Genomic DNA, 15,334 nt, shown 5'->3' with positions numbered 1-15,334 from the left:
CTGTCCACCTTTCCAGAATGGTTAATGACCCCGTGGTCTGATCCCTTTTTTGTTGGATCATCACTGAATTCCAAATGGCATCACCTAGTAGCTGTCACAATGTATCAATGCTTTTTAATGGACACTGAAACAGTCCTCTTAGCTGATGGCAGCCTTTAGAGCCAAGTCACTAAGGGCTGCTATCGCTTAACATACACATTAAAGGCTTCTCACTTGCATACTAAAAATGGCCTAATCACTATTGCAGTGCTTTCCAATCCTGTCTTGGAGGTACACATAACCACTCTGGGATGCAAATATTCATGAGATAGATTTGAATATATTGGGAACCCAATGTATGCAAATCTGTCTCATTCTTATTCATTGTGGCATTCTTGAAAACCTAAATGGATAGGTGTGCCTCCAGAAGAGGGCTGGGAAATTCTGTGCTAATGGTTTATTATGGTTGAAAACCCACCCTAAATCAGGCATATATATGCAAAATATGTAAATTGAGTGATAATGAGCTAAATTTAACAAAGCCTGCCAGTCCCTAGTAAATTTAACATATGATTGAATTAATAATCACTTCTGCGTTCACAGGTTATACGATGCAAGTGAGAAGCCTTCACATTGTTGAAGTCTGGTAGCAAGTAATACATGAAGTATATGAACAAGTTTGATGAATGCTAATTTGATGTATGATTTACCTTGTACATTTCACAAATATTGACTTGTTTTATGATAATTTAAAAACTTTAGGGTATATTTTTTTAAAAAGTGTGCATGGTCTACATGTGCATGCGCTACCTGGTGCGCACACATGTACGCCTGATTTTATAACATGCGTGCATGTTATAAAACACCCCTTCCCCTAAATTCCCTTGCTAGCCCTACTCTAACCCCCCCATCCTTTGTCTTACCTTTTGCCCCTGTCTCCGGGCAGGCGTAAGTTGCGTGCGCCGGCAGGCTGCCGGAACACGATCCTCCGATACAGTGGCAATGCCCGCTCTGTCAGAGGCCTCTGGACCCCGCCCCGCCCCTTTTGTAAAGCCCCAGGACTTACACGTGTCCCAGGGCTTTATGTGCGTCGCCGGGCCTTTTAAAAATAGGCCCATTACTTTTAGACTGCTGTCTTTGTTTTTTCTGTGTAACCTCTGTGAGTAAGATCCTTCCCTCTGTGAGTATCTTTTAATTTTGAGTGGACAGAATTTAATTGTCACCACTGCACTAGAGGCCCCAGAGGTTAAAGCTTCTTCTCTCCTGGTGAACCCCGGCACCCAGGGCTGAAGTCTTGATTTTGAGTAGGTATGAGAGATCTGGGAAAGAAATCATGGGCCCTGGGATTTTGCTGTAGCCCCCTGTATTAGGGATGCTCAAAACCAAGAGGGGGATAGATAACAAACAACAGAAATCAATAATTGATCTAAAATGGCAAAATAAAACACATCAAATCAATAGAACTAATAAGTACATAACTACTAAATCATTACCCACTATAGAGCAGAGCTCTGTGGCAATCAAAATAAACAACATAAATCAATAATTGATCTAAAAATGGCAAAATAAAACACATCAAATCAATAGAACTAATAAGTACATACTACTAAATCATTACCCACTATAGAGCAGAGCTCTGTGGCAATCAAATAAACAACATAAATCAATAATTGATCTAAAATGGCAAAATAAAACACATCAAATCAATAGAACTAATAAGTACATACTACTAAATCATTACCCACTATAGAGCAGAGCTCTGTGGCAATCAAAATAAACAACATAAATCAATAATTGATCTAAAAATGGCAAAATAAAACACATCAAGTCAATAGAACTAATAAGTACATACTACTAAATCATTACCCACTATAGAGCAGAGTTCTATAAAGTCTGAGGATAAGGATAAGTCAGCTCAGCCCTGTTAATCTTGGGAAATATTTTTGCTTGAAGTCACAGAAAGTTCTGCAGAGCTTCAAAACACATTTGTTCCAACTCGCATTTCAAACATTTGTTCCAACTCGCATTTCAAACATCCACTCAAGAACAAGTTTAATGCTCACTCATTTTCATTTCCACATCCATCAGATTCATCTCACTCCTTCCCCTTTTACCTTTTCCCTATTCCCCTCTTATTAGCTACACTTCCATTTTTTCATACCCCTCCCCCTTCCCTACCTTCCCCTGATAAGTAGTCCAAGCAACATATTTTATTATTTTGTTTTTGAGTAATTAATTTGATTTATCTTTAAGCTAAATTTTAGCTATTAACTAATTTTTGTATATTTTAATTTATTTTAATTTGATTTTCTTTGAATAATTTTATTTTAATCATGTAAACCGTTTTGACAAAAACTCATTTTATAAAACGGTATATACATTTTTTAAATAAATAAAATTTAAATTTAAATAAATAAATTATATTCTCCAGATAAAAATACAAAATGTTCTCTTTCCTTAGTGAATTATAGGATTTACTGTGCACCCTATCCAGGGTTCTTTACAAGGAGTAAAACGAATATACCACAAGCAATCCTAGGCAGTATAGAGCAGGATTAAAGTGAACCAAGGGGAAACTGGGAAAATGAGAGCAAGTAAGACAAACCCAATTTGGAGAAGCAGACTTTTAACTGAAATCACAAGGGAAAAGAGATCATGAATCCTGAATGGCAGGGAGGGGAGTGGGGGGTTTTGGATAGCCTTAATGGCATGGGGGAGAGCAGTGCAAGAGTCCATGTAGTCCAGTGAGCTAGTTGGGGGGAGGGGGAAGAGACTAAGAGGGAATGGCAGGAGTCAAGGGTTTTTATTTGGAGGGAGACCATAAGTCAGGATCTCCTCTCTGTGTTAAATGTTTGTGTACTGATTCTGCTGGCGTGCTAATATTATTTAACACCAACACATAAGCAATTGCTAAGTTCACCATGGCCCAGTGGCCTCAATAAATTAGGTTGGGCTTTCTAACTAAGGTAATAAGTGCTAATAAGTTCATTATCACCCTGTTTGTATATTTTGCATATGTGCATGCTAATTTTTAGCTCACGGACACATACCCATTTTAGTTTGGATTTTCACCCATGCTAAATAGTGATTGGGCCATTAATTAATGTGTATGCTAAAATTTATTTTTTAACTTTTCTTTTAAATATTAAGTGATAGTGGCTTCTAGTGACTCAACCCCCAAAGGTTGCTATGGGCTAAAGTGGCTTTTTTCAATTTATAACATTAAGATGGGAATCAAGGTGCCTGGTCTGTCAGACTTTTATGGTAGGGCTCATGCTTATTGCTAGGACTCGTGGAAGACAACTGACTTTAAAACTGAGAGACATCTCCAGTGCAACTAGAACTATTCCCCTTCTGGCAGCACAGATACAAAAGCAGCCTGATTTACTATGCTTTTTCCTACAGACACAGAATAAATCCTGCCCTAATTCATGTCACTGGATTCCACCAGTGTTAGTCAGTGTTAGTCAGAACATTAATCTTGTTAATTGAACCTCGGTATATAAAAAGTTATAAATAAATAAATAACAGTCCATTGATACAATGCCATCAAAATAAGATACATTCTCCAATGCCAGCAATATGAATGACTCTGTTTTCAGTTTGGTTCACACCTTTCCACAGAAACATGGTACTCAAAGCGTGTTACAATGAAAAATAACATAGCATTTAATATCATATAATTGTAATGGTGACTTTACAACTTTACTGAGCATTTTCTCTACTGACAACTTTTGGGGATTTTGTATATTTTGAATCCTTCCCATCCTGTGGCCATTCCCCTTTTTTGGGATGGGTTCTGCTCTATATTTGGTAGTTCAAGCTCTTGCAGAGAGGCTTGGTGGAGAAGCTCTTGAAGAAAGACATCTAGAGTCTGGAGAACTTCCTGGCTAAGAGGTTGAGGTGTTTCTGGGTGGGTTTCATGGCTTATCAATTGAAGAAGGCGTTTTGGTAGGCGTCAAAGTTTACCAGCTGAAGAAGTTTGAAGAAGATGAGAGTTTTTTGGATTTTTGTAGTTTTGACCAGTACACATTCCCTGGAAGGGCTGGATTTTACAGTGGTTTCAACAAGAGATCAGTAAACAGTGTGGCAGAAATTGCTGGAAGTGAGTTTTTAACAAGTAATTTTTAACCACTTTCCAGTAGTGAAGCTAATATCACCTTTCTGGAGGGATCGGATTTTTATCCACTTTGCTCCTGCCGCCAGTAAACAGATGGGACAGCGACTACTGGTTTTGAATGAGTTTTGTATCCAGTTTTGAAGTTACCATGTTTTCTTCTATACTAGACATCAATTTAGATCACAGGAGAACAGTTAGGAAGTGGTGCACTATGGACAGAAAAACTGCAGCCTGGGAATTGTTATTTTGCATTCAATGCTTCTGAGTTTTTCCATTTTGGATTGGATTTTGTTTTTGAAGTTAAACTTGTTGAACACTACTTTTAGACTGCTAACTTTGGCCTGGATTCATCATTCTTCGCAGAATGATGAATCCAGCGAAAACGGGGGGGCTGGGGGTGAAGGGGGTGGGCCTACGAAACCCCGCAGCCTTTGCACCACGGCAGTGCGATTTCATCGGCCGCGGTGTGCCGGCTGCCGGCTTTCGCACCCAATAGCGCCACAGTGAAAGGTGGTGCTATTGAGCGCACTACTGGTGACGATAATGTTAGTAACATTATTGCCGCCAGCGAAGACACCGCCAAGTCTGCCCCCTCGCCGCCTCGACTCTTCCCCTCGCTGCCCCGACTCCGCCCCGACTCAAATTTCATTCTATCGCACTCGAAAAGGGCCTTTTCACGTGCGATAGAGGCTTATCGCATGCGATACAGTTGTATCGCATCGGATAAGCCTTTGGAAAATATCCCCATTTGTTCTTTCTGTGTGACCTCTGGGGCCGATGCAATAAAATTTGCGGAACACGGGCGCTGACTTTTCATGCAATAAATAAATTAAGGGCTCACGCTAGCGCGACCTTAGCACCTCCTTGCTAACGTGACCCTGCAGTAACAGGCGGTCTGGTGGTTATGAAAAACAATGCCAATAAACTCGGTGTCGGTTTTCATAACTGCAGCCGGCCGGTTATGAAAACCGACGCCGAGCATATCAGCGTTGGTCTTCAAAGTGGCTGGCAGAGTTTTGTTTTCTTTTTTTTTAACTTTAAAATAAGTACAGAAAAGCAGTTTTTTCTGCTTTTCTGTACTTTTTTCAGTGCATTCAGATATTAACGTCTGCTCCAGGCAGGCATTAATATCTGAGCGATAAATGTGCATCTGAGACACACATTTATTTTACTGCATGCGGAGTTAATGAGTAATAGCCTCATTCACATGCATTTGTATGTGATGAGCGCTATCTCATTCACTCTGCGTCAGACGTGCGTTAATTAGGCGCTAATCCCCTTATTGCATTAGGGGGTGGATTAGCGCCTATTTAACCCGTGTCTGACAGTGGGTTAAACTGTGCACTCGGCTGAGCGCACTGTATTGCATCAGCCCCTCTGTGAGTAAGATCCTTCCCTCTGTGAGTATCTTTGAATTCTGAGTGGACAGAATTTAATCATCACCACTGCACTTAGGGCCCCAGAGGTTAAACCCTCGTCCTTCTAAGTGAATCCTGTCACCCAGAGATGAAATCTGATATTTTGAGTAGTGTGAGATATCTGGGAAAGGACATGGCCCTGGGATTTTTCTGTAGTCCCTGTATTAGGGATGCCCAAAACTAAGAGGGAGATATATAACAAACAACAGAAATCAATAATTGATCTAAAAATGACATAATAAAACACAAGGATAAGTCAGCTCAGCCCTTTTAACCTTGAGAAATATTTTCCTTAAAGTCACGGAAAAAATGGCAGAAAGTTCTGCAGAACTTCAGGCAATTATATTCTCCAGATAAAAATACAAAACTTTTTCTTTTTTTTAGTTTAGTTAATTATAGTATTTACTGTGCACCCTATCCAGGGTTCTTTACAAGGAGTAACAGAATATATTACAGTATATAGCAGCATTAAAGTGAACCAAGGGAAAACTGGGAAAATGAAACTAAGACAAACCCAATTTGATGGCTTTTAACTGAAATCAAAAGGGAAAAAAGATCATGAATCCTGAATGACAGGGAGGAATTGGATTCTACAGGAAAAGAATTAGCAAAAAAGGAAAGCATGATCTGCGAAGTTGACTCAAGTAAGACTATTAGAGCACTTAGCAATTATTGTTTCATTAAATCTGATTATGCAGCAAAGTCGTTATCATGTAAGAGCTCATCAGACTTAATTTAAAAAGTATTTACTAAAGTGACTAGAGTTGTCTGAGTTGACAGGGTTTTTTGTGATTTTCAAACTTTTATAATAAACAACCTTTTACTCTGTAAATTCTTCCTTTTTAATTGAGGACTTTTTATGCTATCATAGTTCTCAATGTGAAATCATCTTTTATTAAGCTCCTGTCAAGGTCCTATAATGCTTATATGGAATGATCAGATTTCCCTTCTCTATATCCTTACTTTCATGAAAATCAATCCCCCTTGTGACATTCTTTCTTATATAGCAACATCGTAACCTAATGAATGACAGCATATAAAGACTAAAATGGCCCATTTAGTCTGCCCAATTGAGGCTAATGTACTTGGGCATATAAGTGTCCCCAATTGCTATACCACACCAGCTTCCTCTCCCCACATTTTTTAATTAACTTCTCTATCCTTTTACCTCAACTGAATAACCTCCCAAACATGGACAAAATCTGTTACATTGATGGGCTACACTGTCTCCATTAGTAAGCCCCTTTCATGTTGAAACCCAGCCTTCCTATGTTCATTGAAGTTTGGGCTTATTGGAAATCAGCCTTTCTGGAGGTCCAAAGCAATTATATCACTGCTGTTTAGGACTGTAATTACCCTCTCTGTCCATCTCTTTTATTAACTTCTTAATTTTTCTTTATACCTTTATACTTTTTACAGTTCTTTTGTTATGAATCCTGCCCGCGGCCCCCCCCCCCCCCCCCGCGAGCAGGCCCCTCACCTTGCTACCTGTTCTCGATGCAGCCGGATGCCGCCGACATTGGGCCTTCTGCGTGGCCGGAGCTGCGGACTCTGTTTGCCTCTTGCAGCCAGAGGCCACCCATCATGCTCTCTTCACCGCGGCCAGAGCCGTGGACTTCTTCACCATCTTCGTGGCTGGAAGCCGCAGTCCCCGGACTTGCCTGGTGGCCGTAGCCGCTGCCGATGTCAGGGTCTGCTCCTCGGCCCAGCCCTGCTTCTCCACATCGATGTCGGTGCAGGGCTGCTGTCCACGGTCCTGCACAGTTTCCTGTTCCTGCTCCTAGGCTTGCGGCCGCGCCTCCCTGCCAGATTTAAATCGCCCATGGCCAGATATGCCCTGGGCCCCACCTAAGGACTGTTTCTTGTATCAGCCCTATAAAAGGGCTGCTCCTGCATTCCACCTTTGCCTTGCATCGGAGTTACTTCGCTCTTAGAAGTCCTACCTTTCAGCGCTCCATCAGGTCCTTCTTGTTCATCATTGGAGCTCCATGTCTCGTCTGCTTCTTGTGTCATGTCTTCATCTCCTGAGGGCCTCGTCCAGGTTTCCTGATGTCTCATCTCCCGATGTCTCACTTCCTGATGTCCCAGGTTCCTTGATGTTCTTCTCTAGTGCCTTCCGAGTTCTCCTGCGCTCTTGAGCCTTCTTGTCCTGCCAGCTCCATGGTTCTCCAGATGACGCGTCTCTGTCAGTGGAGTTGGCTGCAGCTGGATTCATGTCCTGCGCTCCTGAGCCTTCCTGACCTGCCAGCTCTTGTGGTTCTCTGGATGACACTGGCTCCGTCATCGGAGTCTCGCCTCGGCTGGATTCCTTCCTGTACTCGTACCGCTCTCCTTGTGGTCTGTGAACAGCCTCCTCAGGCTGTGTAGGGTGCGCAGTGGGACAGGGTGGTCTGCAACCAGCCCATTGGGTCTGCCCATGTAGGTGGGCTGTAGGGTGCCCTGAGAGACAGTGCCAATGTCTGACCTCCCCAGCTTCTCATCTCGTCTAGAGTCTTCCAAGTTCCTCGCCTCGTCTGTGATGCCTTCGCATCAGCCCTCATCTGTGATGTCTTCGCCTTAGTCCTAGTCCAAAGTCTTTGAGTCACAAGGCCTCCGCTGCCCTCATCCTCAGTCTGGCCTGCTGCTCCATGCTGATCCTATGTGGGAGGTCTGAAAGGGCTGGGAATGGTCGGAGGACTGTTCATCTACCAACATCAACTTGTTGGCTCCGGGAGCATGCAGGTCCGGCAGAGGGTAAGACCTTGTCCCCTCCATGCTGGGACACATCGCCAACCCTTGGTTCAGTCCTAGATTCATCTGGGGTCGGGCCGAGGCCCAAGGGCACACGAAACCCTCCCCCCCCATGTAACAGAATGCAAAGCCTTCCAAGGCTGTCTGACACCTGTAACATCTTTCTGGTTTCGGATGTAGCTATAATTATAATAATAAAGCAGCAAAATTAATTAATACTATCTAAGAGAGATTCTATGATAGTTACATAGAGGTCCATATTGAGAAGCATTTAGTCTGATAAATTAGAAGTTATCTAGCTAAATGAATATTTGGGCAATATCCTCCTAAATTCTAGCCAGATAACTTATTATCTGACTAATAGGGTCATTTATCAAAATGCACTAAGGCATTTTCACATGTGTTAAGGGCTTCTCGCATGGGAAAAGCACCATTTAATGCATGCGATAGCACCATATCGTAGGGTGTGATGCAAATCCGAAAAGTGCAAAAGATTTATTGCAATTTGTGTAACTTAGCTCTTCGCATAGGTATTAGCGCAAATTGCGATAAACTGCCTATTACCATAAAACATGCCCCTTTTTCTATCGCAGGCGATATTTAGTGCATTTTGATAAATCCAGGCCTAAATTTGGCCAGATAAGTTAGGGGTGTTCCAGGGGTATAAGTAAGAGGAGCTGAGTTAGCCAGGTAAGTTATCTAGCTAACTGCTATATTTAAAGTTAGCTGGATAACTTATTCAATTAAGTCTAGTTGTCCTACAGATGTGACCTAAAGTTAGTCGGATAGACTTATTCAGCTAACTTTAGGATAGCCAGGCATATTCAGTGGTGCGCTTGCACTGCTGAATGTACTAGGAATGTGCATTTGTCCAGAATGAATTAGACAATTTCAACAAAATTGTCTTATTCGTCCTGGTTCGACCACCCTGAAAAACGAAGGGAATTTCCCCGAAATTTTGGGGAAATTTGTTTTTTGGGGTTAGTGTGCACTAATTCCCCGTTAGTGCGTACTAACCCCAAAATTCGGGGCGGCCAAAAAATAAAGGCCTGAACCGTGGGAAACCGAAATTTCCCGCTGTGGACCGATAATGAAGGCTGAACCAGTAGGTTCGGCCAAAGCATATCCCTAGAATGTACAGGCTACATCCCTAGAATGTACAGGCTACATCAGCCAGATAGTTTTTTCTGGCTAACTGAGCTGTACAGCGGCTGAATATAAACATCATTCTATTCATATTTTGACAGATATGGCTACTATTATAATTCAATATCTAGAAAAGATATTTCTCTTTCACTGTTTCCACTATCATTGCCTTGGTATGCTGTACTATCCTACCAAATGGGTCAATTGGTGAACCTATTTATGCCTTCATATTTTACCATTTTTTTGTTTTAGTTTTTTGGTGATAGGACACAGATGAGGTTCATATTTAAAGTAGTTTGTCTGGTTCAGTTCAGAAATAGCTGATCAAACTGCAGGATTATAATAAACCACTAAAACGAAAAATAAGAAAAGAAAGACAGCACCTGATATTATAAGCTTCCGACTAAAAAGCTATAAATCTAAACAGAGTTAGCCAGGGCATGAGTATCCAAATATTTACAAAGATGGACAGGATCAAAATATGCATATTTAGATCCAAGATGAGTAATCACACATTGGCAAGGAAATCTCAAAATAAATTTTGCACCAAGTGCCAGGACCTCTGATTGCATTGAAATATATTTTTTATAATGTTCTTGGGTAGAGCATGTAATCTCAGGATATATCCAGACTCGCTGGCCAAAAAAAAGGGACAGTCTTTAGCGGGAAAATGATCTTAAAACCAGATTTCTGAAATGAGAAAAAACAAAAGAAATGAGAAGAGTCCCATGTTTAGAGATGACCATGTCCATTGAAGACTCCAGGAACTGGGCCACATTCAAATCTGGTTCTTGAACATGATCAAACAAATTAGATTCTGAGGACTTTATCATGTAAGCTTTGCCAATAGTAGGTATAGCTTCAATAGGTATTTCTAAAACCTCAGATGTTTATTTTTTAAACAAATCAGTAACAGATGAGAGGCACGGTTTTTGGGAGCTCCTCATTTCTTCAATTCTCCTTCCTTCCTGAAGCCTCATACAAAGAGGAAGGTAAAGATTAAGAAGATGGTTCCAGCCACTCCCGGGACCGACCCTTCCCAACCTACTATTGAGGGCTTTTTCTCTTCGGTGCTTGAAATTTCTCCAGTGGCATCCTTGGCATTTTGAGCCACGGAGCAAGCAGATCCTACCCTGGATCTGGAGATTACACTTAGCCCGGGAGCTCTGACGACTCCACATCTCCCCCTATCACTGGCAAATTTGGTTGAATTCTCACTGCCATGTGGGCTTGTTAACCCTAGATTGGCGGTTTCTGGGAGGGCTCTCCCGATGAAACCATAGAAAGTCTGGCTGTCACATTGGAAGCCAGCTCTTTGCCTCTGGGGCAGTTCGAGGAGCCCATGAGCAGAGTAGATCTAGCGGCCAGGCCTCGGGTGACTACCTCAACTCGGGGGGGGGGGGGGAGTGGGGAGAGATAAGAAAGACCTGTGAGTCATGCATGTTATTTTATGATGAAAATATTTTAATTGTTCAATATTTGATGTCTACACTATTTATGCATTTCAGGGTGCAAGACTTTTTTAAACTTATATGGAAACTTCATTTCAAAGGAATTGTTTGACAATGTATTTTGTGACCCATTTCCCTAATGTGATTATGTTTTTTTTTTATAATAGCATATTATTACAATTTCAGGTACCATACCATAAAAGTGGTCTCCCATCATTAATAATAACTTTGAAGAAAACATTTAGATTGCCATTATCTGTATCTTCTTCATGAGTCATACCTGCTTAATATCCTGGTTATAAGTGCATTTTCTATGCATGCATTAGAGCCTAAAATAGTGAACCAACTTACAAATGATTTTTCCCTTCAACTACTGTCAGACAATAAACAGGACGCTGCTGATCTTGGCACATGACTGCTAAAACTGGAAATTCTAGAAGTAAACAGAAATACAATAGTACAGCTTCTATTATGGTGTAAGATTGTCTGACGGTTTTCCTTTGATGTCTAGAACTGCAAGTTTAAGATAAACAATTTAGGGACAAATACTCCTTTGGAGAGTTGTATTGTGATATGATTCTGGTGCATCACAGGATCTTAAATAACAAGTGAAGCTCTCCCCAGTACACCATCTTTCTGAGGTATGACAAAAGCTCTAAAATTGGTTAAAAGGAAAACCATGATGTAATGGAGAAAAAATGATACCTGCAGAAGTTTATTGAGTGTTCAAAAAAGTAAACATTTTGGACTACTAAGGTCTCTTCCAGGCACTAAGAAGGTATCTATATTTAATGAGATTACAGATCTTCCTATAATGCTTTCAAGCAACATTCAGTGTTCAGTTTATTGGCTTTTTTTGTTTTTTTGTTGTTATGTAGAGATGAATATGTGTTACAAGAAGTATACATTGCAACTGATTAGATGTTACCAATTTTGGCATTGTAATCAAGGAGCACTTTAAATGGTAACAGATTGTGTTTCTATAAATAAGCATCATCTTTCTGAATAATCAACAGTTTAGCTTAAAGCATGACCTTCCTGTCATGCTTTCCATAAGCACAAAATGCAAGAGATCAAACTGGGGCCTATAGTATGCACCAGGAAATAAATTGGACAGACGAAGTGGGTCTTACAGTCCTTATGCATCATCATATTCTGTGTTTCTATATGGGAAACACTCTTGCTGAACATCTTTATTCTGTGAACCTGTGAATATAGCATCATGATCAAAAGTACTTCTAGTTTTCATATGCATGTGAGCATATGAAAAACAGGTTTCATAATGTTAAAATAGGTTATTACTAGTAATCAGTTGTTTTCTGTATTACTAAATGTTTTTTGATAATTCATTCCTACATCATCCTTCATTTAGACTATACAGTATGTCATTCTTCAGATTTATTTGTGATTATTGTCTGACTCTTATAGATCCTAATTAATGTGAACCTAACTGCTCAGTGAAGCATGAGCCACATCAAATGACCTTGATTAGCAAGCAAATCAACATTTGATATGCATGTCCCTAGGCTGTGACCTTCCACAGTCCTGGGCCCAACTAAATGGTTTCTATAGAAGCTGTATATTTGATTCATTATATGCAGGGCTAAAGAGAAGAAGCATATTGTGATTCCAATAGGGCTGGCATGACCCATTGTGAAAACTGTGCACATGTACAGGGCAGCAGCTCCAAAGGGGTTACATCACATAGCTGAGCCTACCCATGGAGTCTAAGCTTAACAATGCATCACTTCCTATGTTGTAGGGATCCAGTTTCATGGTATGAGGCACAAGATCTATGGGATCCATGTGGTTCCTATCATGAGATTAGACCCACACAGAACAGGAAATTGAAACTTTGTTAAGCACTACATCTTCTGCTGAGTGGGGAGATCAGGAAAAAATGATGCTGCACTGGGGATCACAAGGGAACTAGAGAAGGCATGTGTAAGCAATTTTTTTTGGGGGGGAGGGAGGGAGGAATGCATGAAGAACTCTTAGAAAGATAATGTGGGAAGGCCCATTTATGGGTGGGATGGAGATATATGGGGAGCCTTCCAGGAATGGAAGAGGGATGTAGAGAGAGCTTTCCAAGGTTGGAGGGTGATGTAGGAAGAGCTTTCAGGAAGTCAAAGGGAGGGAATGTGGAGAGAGCATTCTAGGGATTGAGAAGCATGAAGATTACACCTGTCATGGGGGCAAAGAGAGAAAGAGAGAGAGAAAGAGACATGAGGATTAAAGGAAAAAAGACCCAGGACAGAGGGACTGAGATAGAGAGAGAAAGGGAGAGGATCAGGGCCTGAGGAAGAGAAAGCTGGGGATGGGTTGCAGGGGCCAGGAAGAACTGGGGACTGAGTGAGAAATTATCCTGGCTAGGGGGAAAACAAGGAAGAGAGGAATGAGGATGTACGGAGAGGGAATGGAAACTGGTTAATGGGTGGAGGAAGAGGGAGAAAGGAAGCATGATGGCGTGTGGAGGAAAGAGAGAATGTTCTAGATTTGATGGGGAGGGGATCCAGGAGGATAATGTGAGGAGAGGAATGGAGGAGAGGGCATATGAAAAAGAAAAGAGAAATGAGGAGGAATGGGGAAAAGCAAACAGGCAGAAAGAATCTAAAGTGGAAACAAGAAGGAAGAGAAGAAATGAGAAATACAGTATTAAAAAGCAAAAAAAGAAAGAAGAAAAGATAAAGTATTAAATATCCACTTTGAAGGGAGACAACTTAAACAGGAAAGAAAAAAGGACACTAGAGAGAAAAAAAGAGGAACAGAAACAAAAACAGAGCATTTTAGAAAGACACCCTGAGCAGAAGATTTAAGCTAGAGACATCAAAGACTAGAAACTTTTATCTAATAGAGAATATTAATTATATATGTTTAAATATTCTGGGACCCGATTCAAATTCTCTGCTCTGGAGATACCTCTCACACAAAATTTTAATGTTGATGCCTGATTTGATTTTTTTTTTTTTGTGCACAATTAATTCTCTTGTACCCTCAGCACCTCTGAGGCTTTTGCATGGGTTTGAAATATTTTGTGGTAACAAAATTTAAAGAAAGTGCTTTTAGGTATATTTTGAGAATAGATTGCTACAGTTTTTCAAAAGGACAGTCCAGACAACAAATTCCCTCACTCCCAAGTAAACTGCTTTTCACTATTGGCACTACTATGAACAAGAGTCCCAGATTATGCCCCAAAAATCTGACAACTTTCCTCTAGCTACAGAGCAACTATTAAATGGTGCTCAGACCCTCGTAAGGTTATTGTTGGGGAATAAAGAGAAGCCCATGAAGGGATCCATTAGAATCTGTTGGGGGGGAAGGGAAGCAACACGTCAAATGTTTATACAGGACAGCAAGACTGGTAGCACAGGCCCTGGATTCCAGTATGAGTATCTGGTTGATAGCTTCCTATTGACCTAATTTAGTGGTGACATTATCATTTGCATGAGAGAAGTTCTGGGCGTCAGTCTTGGTGACATTTTGATATGAAATAAACCACTAACACAACCCAGAAAAAACGTGAAAGGGGTATCTAAGATGACTGCTCTTAGACACATATTTACAGGTTGTATTGATTCATGGCCTTTATAACCTTCTGAAACTTCGGACAGATCTAAATAAACTTTTATCAAATAGAAAATGGGAGAAATCCATAGTACATCTGGCCCAAAGGAAAATATTAAACCAACAGGGTCATTCATCAAATAGCGTTAGGGCATTATCGCGGGCATTAGGACCCTAATGCCCAGTGCCATAATGCCTGCGATAAATAACGCATTGCAAGATGTGTATGCAAATTTTACATTTTTTCCTGAATGGAAGGAGTTTGGGTGGAGTTAGGGCAAAGTAAATTAAAATGAGGGGTGCTTAGCATTGCAAGGGATAGTGTAGCGCATGTTATCACACGTTTTAATGACAGAAATAACTCCATCTTTATCCTGGCATTATGCTGTGTGATATGCCTGAAATGGGGTTTGTGCTAAAAGTTGCAAATCCCATTTTGGATGGGGGGGGGAGGGGGTAGCCTTGAGGGAGGCACACATATTAATCCACTTTTTATACCACTGTAGGAGGGGCAACTCCTAACTCACAGTGAAGTTTTGGTGGTGGCCTAGGTTTTGGGGGGAGGTTTTACATGCACATCCAGAGGTATGAACAGCACAGTACACATCCGTGAAGATTTGATATGATTTGGAGTGAGGAAAGGTACACAAAGATGAGATTTGTACAATGTACTCTTGACCTAGTTCAATGCACTCTCTACCTAGCTGCTATCAATCTAGATCAAGAGTACAATGTACAAATTTCATCTGTGCTGTTCATACCTCTGATTGTGCATGTAAAACTGCCCCCCAAACCCTAGACCACCACCAAAACCTCACCTTGAGTTACTAATTATCCCTCCTACAGTGGTATAAATAGTTTACTTATATGAGAACCTTATAAAGAGTCTCTCTCTCTCTCTCTCTCTCTCTCTCTCTCCAGGCTCC

General features: G+C 41.0%; 1 protein-coding gene across 7 annotated transcripts in view; it reads left to right on the top strand.

The window, feature by feature from the left end:
- PDE1A (phosphodiesterase 1A) overlaps window positions 1–15,334 on the top strand; it is a 733,908-nt gene that overhangs the window by 456,179 nt on the left and 262,395 nt on the right. The gene's annotated exons all lie outside the window — the stretch shown is intronic.

This window comes from Rhinatrema bivittatum, chromosome 6 (assembly GCF_901001135.1).
Source record: "Rhinatrema bivittatum chromosome 6, aRhiBiv1.1, whole genome shotgun sequence".
NCBI classification, from domain to species: domain Eukaryota; kingdom Metazoa; phylum Chordata; class Amphibia; order Gymnophiona; family Rhinatrematidae; genus Rhinatrema; species Rhinatrema bivittatum.
The sequence above is the reverse complement of the archived record's forward strand: the minus strand, read 5'-3'. Positions and strand labels throughout refer to the sequence as shown.